The sequence below is a fragment of the Hyalella azteca genome, unplaced genomic scaffold (genome assembly GCF_000764305.2).
Source record: "Hyalella azteca isolate HAZT.00-mixed unplaced genomic scaffold, Hazt_2.0.2 contig5637, whole genome shotgun sequence".
Classification (NCBI taxonomy): Eukaryota; Metazoa; Arthropoda; class Malacostraca; order Amphipoda; family Hyalellidae; genus Hyalella; species Hyalella azteca.
The window spans coordinates 4,713-14,907 of NW_025935820.1; the positions used below are offsets into that span (position 1 = coordinate 4,713).

At 31.1% G+C, this 10,195-nt stretch overlaps 1 long non-coding RNA gene across 1 annotated transcript; it reads left to right on the forward strand.

Annotated features, from left to right (window-relative positions):
- The first annotated feature begins 624 nt into the window (after positions 1-624).
- On the forward strand, positions 625-3,156 carry LOC108682329. The gene is made up of 3 exons (XR_001931563.2): positions 625-871; positions 1,088-1,162; positions 2,917-3,156. It is a non-coding gene; the product is annotated as an uncharacterized LOC108682329 (long non-coding RNA).
- Positions 3,157-10,195: the final 7,039 nt, after the last annotated feature.

Genomic DNA, 10,195 nt, shown 5'->3' on the forward strand with positions numbered 1-10,195 from the left:
CGGAGGCCATGGAATAAAAACCGATACTAATATTTGATATATTTTAATTGTTCAAAATCAATTTCGCCTATTGTTGGTCACGGCAGCAGTGCCAGAGATCTCAAATTCTCAAGCTTAAATTTAGATTATTCTCAAGTTCAAGTTAGATTTAGATTTAGCTAGTATTTTAAGCTTTTCTTGAGAATATTATGAATGATCATCCTCTATATTAGTGAATGATGAAAAATATAAAAAATTCATCCTAGCATATAAATCCAAAACTGACAGAATCCAAATGAAATATTTGTAATATTTTCATCTTTCTACATCAAGTTACTTTAAGCAATTTTTCCTAGTATATTAATTAGTTTTCCTTATCTCATATTTAATTAATTATGTGTAATAGTTCAATTATATAAGATGCAATACACTTGAAAGACAGTCATCAATTACTGGGCAGCAAACAATTCCTTGTATTGTCTTGTCTTCTGTATTTTTTTAACGTACATTCCGCCTTATCCATCACAAACTAATTTTCTAAAAGGTCTGTCATTCCATGGAGTGGAACCCAGTGGATATGAGTACCAAGATGGAACAATAAGTTGTGCTTTTTAGCCCCAGCTAACTTTGTGAATTCTGCCATGTAGTTCCTCCAACTGAAGAGCCCACAATCGAAACAACAGTTCCTCCAGCGACAACAGTTCCTCCAACTGAAGAACCCACAACCGGAAACCCAGCGACAACAGTTCCTTCAACTCAAAGGCCCACAACTGCAGTTGTAACAACAAAAAAACCGAACATTCTACAGAAAATAATAAATTGGAAACTTAAATGGATCGAAAAAATCAAGAACAAGCTCGAAAAAATTCGCGCTAAAAATAACAAGTCCAAGGTAAAAACAAAATTTATTTGCACTCTCAAATAACTTTTTAGTGGCCACGAACTTATTGATGATGATATTGATTTATTCATGATCACCGTTTATATTTAGATTCCCTCATTATTCTGTTATATTAAGAAAATTTATTACTTCTAAAACGTCTAAACAATAAAAAAAATAACGGACTACCTTCACTCTGCTAACAAACTTTCTTCTGCACCTTTCCAGTCGACATCAGGCGGGTGGAAATTCTTTGGATGATTTCTTGGGATTTCTTCGATGAGCTGCCAGCATCCATCGTTGGTGAGTCCACCTAAGAGGAAGTCAAGAGATAAGCGATTAATGCTCACACATTTACATAGCAATTAAAAAATAATCAAACTTTTATTAGGGTTAGAATTGATAATAATTCTATTATTTGAAAAAGATCTCTTATTTATATTTACATTTTTTACCACGTTTTTCTTGACTTCGTTTTGTGTGTGTCTGTCATCAAAAATTCAAACCTTAATTTAGAGCACTTCTAAACATCCTAGTTAGTTGAAATTTGGCATGCATGTTTATGCTGCCTAACAATTCAAGATTTGATCATCAGAAATAATAATTTAAAATTTTTTTTCTGAAGAAAAAAAAATTAAAAAAAAACACTAAAATTCACGGTTTGGAATTGAGTTTTTTCTCGAACATCCGCACTTGCCAACCCTAGAAATTGATTTGTATTGTGCCACGAACTAGAAAAACCACGTTTTTCTGGTTTTTACAAAACTAAAAATACTTAAATAAATCAAATAAAAAAAAGTTTTAAAAACCACGTTTTCTTAACGGACAAAAGAGAAAAACATTTACTCTTACATAACATTACATGACATTTTACATAACTTAAATGTTATGTAAGAGTAAATGTTTTTTTATTTGATTTATTTTTAAGTTTGTTTATTTGATTTATTTATATTTATTTATTTTATTTTATATTTTTTTCCTTTTGATATTTTCAACATTTAAATCGATACTAAAACTTCATTTGCGACACAACGTTCACATTTTAAAATTTGTCTCCAATTGTGAGTTTTCGATTATAGAAGGGTGTTGCTCAATCCCTGCTAATATGTTATTCGATGTGTTAAATATACGTACATATAGTCAGTATTAGTATTCATTTTGTAACTTCATGGAAATTCGGAATTATTTCAATTCACTTCTATGAAATAATATAAAGTATTTTTTCCAAAATGCAAGTATTTTCTGAATTGTCTCAAACGTTTTTTGGATACTATTTTTCTTGGATACTATATTTTTTTGATACTTTTTCTTGGCTACTATTTGATTAAGCTTCGTAGTCTTTTTAGACATTCTTACAATATCTATGACATCACGTTAAATCGTTGAGCTCACTTTTTGTAATTCACAAACGGAAAGACTAAATTTAAATTTGGGCAAAATAAAACTTTATTCAGATGTAAAAAGATGCACGTAATTAAAAATAAATAAATATTTGCTTCTAATCTAGTATGTCCTCAGATCAGCAAAAAAAAAACTGAAAGCGCCATTGCTATTGGCAGGCAAGTAAAAAACATTAGTATCAATTGACTAGTGATTCAGAAACTGAAGGCTCTGCATTCATAAGTTTGTACGCTTAACAAAATAATAAACCTTAACGGTAGTATTCCAATTAATTATATAGAAATTAGAGAAATTATATAGAGAAATTATATAGCTGCGGTTGCATTAATCCTCCCTGCAAGCCAACCAAGCTTTGGAATTTTTTATTTTGATTCAAATTTATATGTCGCTTCGACGCAAATTCTTCCGATCTCTTATTCTGATGTCCTTTAACTCACAATAGCAGGTTTTATATCATTGATTTGAAGCTGAATGCGATCTAAATAAGTAATCGAATTTATCATCAACTAAAAATCTACGCATGCATTTCTAGGCGAGCTGGTGTTGAGCACAAATTAAAAAGTACTGCCTTCATAATTTTTGGTTAGATACGTTGAATTAATGTCGCATGTTACGGGCAGTAATAAATAATATATGCTCTAATCTATTCATTTCAGTTGCGCGACGTTCACCCAATTCACGGCAACTACACAGCCGGTGCCTACAACGTCCCATAAGATTACTTCTTCTAATTGTTATTGTAATCATGTCATTGTTCCTTACTTCTGAACATCTACTTTCATGGAAAATGCTTGTACTCTTAAAATACTATCTTTGTCTCGTTGAACAAAATACAAGGACGAGCAATCAAGGTTTGAAAATGTAAATAAGAGTTAAAATAAATTTTCGAATTCAGATAATGTTGTTTATTTTCTATGTTTGATAGGACGTATTCGTAACACAAAAACAGCTTTTACCAGATCTATAAGAATATAATGTTCAATATTGATCATTAAGGAAAGAATTTGTTCTACATTTAGCCTTCAAAAGCCGAATGGCAGCGCAAATTTTATCTGGTATTTATATTAATATTTTTTGATATCAAAGTTTTATTAACAAATTATGTAAATTAATTTAGAAGAGAAATAATTCTGATAATTACAGTAAACCAGGCATCATTAAATTATATGAAAAAGATATCATAATAGCTATTATTAAGGAAGAAAGTGAGCAGATACTAATAGCCCGTTAGGTAATATTACATATTATTATATATAATATATAATATAATAATATCATATAATATATTATTATATATATTATATTATATAATTCAATATAATATTATTGGCTCAATATTTTCGAGAATTTTCATTTGAAAACATTCTGTGTAGAGCAAATTTTCATATAACATAGACACCAACTGCATCACAGTTTCATACAGGTGACAGGAGTTCGAACCATTCAAAATTCGATTTTCCGATTCTCAAAAGCCGTTATTGCTAAATACATATCATGACTTAAAATATCATTGAGTCATCTAGTGTATCTACATAACTTGCGTTGATAAATCGGTGTTGAAAACTAAATAATGGAATGTTCGCTGATGTATTGTTTCTGTCAATATGTGTGTATCAAATTCTTGCATTTTAATTGTAAGGGGAGAATAAAGATATTCTCGCGGGAGAGAAGGGTATTCAAAAACTTTTCGTTGAAAAGATATTGAGTGTACAAGATTGAAATGATTCTAAACATAAATCTGGATTTTTTGATGATACATCCATCAACCATCGCTTGAATAGAATCAAAGAAAATAGCTCAAATAGATTTTTAGTGTTTGTCTCGAGTTTGAACCATTTTCTGTTTAAAATCCTGTTTCTCGCAGTGCTATGGTCCGACTTGCAAATTCATCGCGTAGAAATAATAAGTCTACGCGGTTTTAAAATCTCGTTAAATTTGCTTTAAGTCTGCGGCAGATATTTTTACGCCTGATGAGATGCCTTCTGTATCATGTTGCACTAGCAGAATTTGGACCACGATGAGTCCATATATATTCGTATTCTATCCATAAGATCTCTATTGAATTTCGATTTGCCAATTCAGTAGATACTGAATTTCTCGGTTGTAGTTTATAATATTACTTCAGAGTCATAGAAAGTGATTTATGTTGATGTTATAATCACATTGTGAGACTTGCATTTCACTGGCTTAATTTCCGAGAGGAATAAGGAAATAGTAATAGTTATTTCCTAATAATATAATGGAAATCCTGTGGAAATAATAATGCATACACAATTTTATTCGTACAAACATCCATAGTTCTACCTACTGCAGTCATGTACTATACTCAAGTGTGGAGAACTGGAGAGCTGTTCACACTTTATTGCACACATAAAAAATTTCTCAGTATTGCTTCTTTAATTGAAATTCTTAGGGTGAAGCTAAGCTTATTGTTTTATACTGCATTCAAGTACTATACTTTAAGTGTGAAGAACCGGTAAGCTCTTCAATAGAGTTTCGAAATGACTGTAAGTCACACTCGAAATTATTAGAGTTGAAATTAGTATTATTAAGTTCGATATGACTATAATTCACATTTGAAATTATTAGAGTTGGAAATTAGTACTATCAGAGTTTCGATGTGACTGTAAGTCATATTTGACATTAGAGTTCGAAATTAGTATTATTAGAGCTTCGATATGACTGTAAGTCATATTTGGAATTACAGTTTGAAATTAGTATTATTAGAGGTTCGATATGACTGTAAGTCATATTTAAAATTTTTAGAGTTTGAAATTAGTATTATTAGAGCGTCAATATGACTGTAGGTCATGTTTGAAATTAGTATTATTAGAGTTTCGATATGTGTGTAAGTCATATTTGAAATGATTAGAGTTATAAATTAGTATTATTAGAGTTTCGATATGACCGTAAGTCTTTTCCAGTCTTGAAATCGAATGAGTCGTTGTTCACTTCATTAAAACTAAATGATAGATAAAAATAGTGCTTCTATAACAGTAAAAGATAGAACGGAGTGGCCTTGACAGTCAAAAGTCAAGATGTTCTCTTCTCGAACCACTTTACGACTAAACTTGAGTGTACAATAAAGACGCTAGCGGCGTCACTGTTTGCCGCACCCTATATAAGCCAGATCACTTACAGGTCTTATGATATACATCATAGATCTACTCGGAGCAACACGATTGCAGATCAGCGGCGTTAACAATCGAAAAATTATTTTCTTCTTTCAGCGTGCTGTTCTTTCAAGAAATTGTGATGGCGAAATTCCCAGTTATTTTCTTAGCTTTAGCGATGATCGCTTATTCGGGACTCATTCAAGCTCAAGACAATGATGCAGAAATGGACGATGATTCAGCCGCTAGCGGCACCACAACAACAATTACACCAATTGTGCAACAAATCTGGAAATGGAAACTAGGACTGATTGAAAACATAAGAAATGAAATAAAGAAAATTAAAGAAAATAAAATAAAAGCAATTAACGGAACAATGTCTGGATCTCAAAACATCTTCCGCCAGGCGAGTGTTAATATAAATGAACATTACGCTAATATCTTTTCCATTATTAAAATAGATAAGTTTATCAATGATCATTTATCAATGATAATTATCAATGATATTAATTAAATAATTATCAATGATAATTAATTATCAATTATTTTCTCGTTAAACTGTAAGTCTTTTCTCTATTAAATGGATTTGAAACGATTCATAAATTATAAGATTAATAATTTATACCATTGCATAATGATGATTTCAAATTTCTAACGATATTTTTGCATCACTCTTTTCAGATTTGGCATGGACTCTTCGGATGATCATCATTCCAGCCTGAAAAATACAGACTGATTCTACCACATGCCAGCTGAAGCCAATAATGAAAGACAAAATTTATGTATGTATATTATAACAACAAAATTTCTATCAAAATATCGAGTAAGCAAATTCCGATATGAACTTTCTCTGAAGTGTTTCTAGAGAATTTTAAATTAAATAAAAATACGTTATTTTTGTGTGCGTTTACTGGATAAAATTTTCACATTGAATTGGCTCGATTTAATTGATTTAGCATACGATTGTAATTCACAAATATTAATGAAAGTTGAGTGTTATTCTTTTTTTATGTACTAGAATCGCGTGCCTTTTTTTGTAGATTTACGAATGTACATTCATTTTCTTGACCTGTTGTTGAGCTAAAACTTTGGGCTCAAACTTGCATGTCCTCGGCGAATCCCTGAATTGTAAGCTCTGTTGTAATTCTAAATTCTATGTCGAAATAGAATAAATTTTCTAGAGCTTATGTGGACTCAATTACTAGAACAACTGGAAAACCTTTTTAGAAAAGATAATTCTATTTCAACTGTGACATCAAGATTTTTTTCCTGCATTATAAAATCTGCAAATATAAGAGGTAGCAGCAATTGCATCGATTGATCTCTACAATTTATCATCATTATTTTAGGTTCATAACGATGAATTATTTGAGCATGCGACAGCTGATCGTCATTTGTATTTTGTTCGGATTCAAGAAGGGTGGTTAATTCACGGTTGCCTGTCATAGACTGTAATTTAATTTTTGATTAAACATCGATTCTTTGCTGTTTTTTTTTATTTCCATTTGGTAAAATGATCGTGCATGACATAAACAGAACACAAATTAAAGAAAATTTTCGGCAACGGAATAATAACATGAATAAGTATTTAAATTTTATTTATAATTGAACACAATAAATAATTCTTATGTTATTTTCATCATTTCATCCATTCTTTCTATGAGTAACGGTATGAAATGGCTCTCATCTTCAACTTGCTGCGAAAATTCGTCATCCGAATTAATCAGATTTAAATGACCTCTTGTGTCATGAAAATAACATATTTAGGAAACTGTTCATAAGTTCTAAATTGTATACACATGCATTCTTTTGAATAAATTATACGCAAATGTAATTGTTAACAATTAAGCTCACATTAAGAAATAAAACAATGTAACAAACTTTGGCGTTATAAGCGTTTTAATTACGCCACAAATAAATGTTTTATTGTCATTTCAACGAAATTTCTGCATAACTCAAAGAACATGAATGATCAAAAATGGAAAATTTTTCAATCTTTACGCTTAGACGCTGAACATTCGAAAAATTCGAAAACGAACGACCAATAATTGTACTGATATTTTTTCCTATTCAAGTTTTTTGAATGAAATGATATGGAATAAATAAATGCTTTAGAAGTTCGCATTCTTTATAGTAAATGCAGGAATTAGTAAATCAACTTTTTGTCGGAAAACAATGTCCTTCTGATTGCAAATTGTTCCACAGAAATCCCGTTTATCAGCAAATTTTAATAATTAAGTAATTTTTGATTACATGGAATAGAAATGAAATAGTGAATATATGAATATTTTAATTACACATGTACCTGCATTCTCGAATCTACTGTAAATAACATCTTAAGCTCATGATAATTATTAACAAAGAAATCTATGCATCTTAAAAATATAATGCAATAGCATGCATATCTGAGATTACTCCTCTATATTATTATTATTGTATGGGAAAGTAATTGTTCCGAATTCAAATAAAAAAGCTAAGGCCAAAGAGAGCTTTCTATTCAATGTAGTTTTTGAGCTGCAGGAGAAACATTCCAAAAACAATTCACTTTCATAGAATTTAAAGGCATGGAATTAAACATGAATGAATATGAAAGCCAATGAATATTTGGCACCATGCCAAATATTTATTGATTTGTCCGGTTATTGTACAGGGATTTGAAATTTGAAACAATTCTCAGATAACTTTAAAATTTTAGCGTTGACATTGAGAAGAGAACCTTACACAATGTGTTTATTTTCCACGAGTTAGCCAAAAAAATTGCTAGCCGATAGATCGCTGCACGATTGTTTATCAGAGATGAGGTACCTATTTATAAAATGCATATTTTTACATCATTTTTGTATAATTTCAACTCTTTAAATAAATTAAAAATATTATCAGTTTATTCACGTATAGTGTGTCTTCAAATAAAATATCGAAAGCAACATGCTAAAATAAGTTAAGCGTCATTCAACTAAACAATTTATTTTCCGCTACTGTTCTGCTCAGTGTATTCATTATATACTTTTATTCGAGTGAATAATTATAATTACTGTTAATTTTATTCTGAAGTCTCATTTGGTTTCGAGCCCTCGATTTGGTGTTAGACGATGCTGCAGACTTTCAAATAACTACCCAGTAGTCATCTGACGTTGAAATAACGTTGATTACTCTTTGATTTCAGGTGAAATGCTGATCAATAACAATTAAACGTTAAATCAACGTCGAAATGTGACCAATACTCGAAGAGACGTAGAACAACCCAATTACAACATTAAAGCAACGTCGATCACGCTACATTAAGTTTTAATCTATTTTCCAACATTGAACCAACGTTATTACAACAAAATTGTATATATCTTACTCCTCGATTCCGTCTTATCTCCGATGTTGAGTCGCATTTGTCGCCTCCTACTTCACAGATCAATTTACTTCAAGTGCGATAAATTTTTTTTTCATTCACGACAATGACGCAGGTACTTCAACAAGAACATAATTTACACAATAAACTCCTATGCGATAGTTAGTTCATCGTGGGTTATATAAGACTGGTCACCGACATCAGGTCTCATAATAGACACCACAGAGTCATTCCAAACATCTCTGTCGCAGTTTTCGAGCTTCGTGACACCTTAGTGATGGAAAATTACTTAATCATTTTATTTCTTTTGGCTATGGGGTTTGATTCGCTCCTCGCGCAACCAGCAAACTATGGAAACAGAGAAATTATTTTCCCAAATGTTGCAAGTAGTAAAGTTCCCTCATTAACCAGTGAAAAAATTGATACGACGAGTCCTGAAGTTCATTTAACTGTATATGGAAATGTAACCGAAACAATAAGCCTAGTTTCTAGCACTGGTAAAGAGAATGAAGAAAATGCTATAAATAGCCATTTTCGTGTGACTGAAAATAAAAACGAAATTGACACGACCGGCCTTCCTCCAGCAACTACAGAAATAACTACCATGACGAATCCAATAACTACAACTATGACGGCGGAAAGACTAAATTGGCTAAAACGAGTCTGGAGAAGAATAAATAAATGGTTTGGCTAAAACGTTCTATAACTGGCACATTTGACATAATAAACAGAGAAGGGTGAGAATATGGGGATTAATTTCACAGTAACAAAACTCTCCTGCCATTGGGTTAGTTGCAGATGAAAAACTATTAATTTCGTTTTTCATACAAATGGCATCAGTGTAAATTAAGATTATTATTATTATTATTATTCCACGAAGAGATTGTCGTGGCGTCTCGTTCGGATAGAACTTCGAGGGCACGTTACAAGTGGCTAAAAAAGACACGAGAGGAATAAATAAGTATAAAGATGCAGAGTATCGACTGGTTTAAGATGACAAAACTGTTGTATCTCCAAGATGGAAAATGCCTCAATTGAGGTGCTGATTATTTCGATTATTTCCATATTATATTAGTTGAAAAATATTATCAGCTTATTATATATTTGGCTCGACACTTGCTTGAAGAGCCAGCACAGTCTTGCTAGCGACTCAAGTCATATAAATAAGATGTATACGTGCACCTGTACTTCGAGAATATCTTTCAACGGATAATAGAATTAATGTAGGCACAACTCTATCCTTTTTTCTTGTACATAACAATATATTTGGAATTATTTGTTCTTCCTTTACCCCAAATTTATCAGATGTGGCTCTCTCGAATGGAACAAACAGATACGACAATTCTTTAAAGTGAATAGTTGATTTAAATAATTCAGTACAATATTGCTAATCAATCGATTTTCAGATTAACGGTTGAAACAATGTATCCATCAATTTAATTTTTTCTTTGTCATTAAGACTACTCAGAGAAAAGCAGGGCT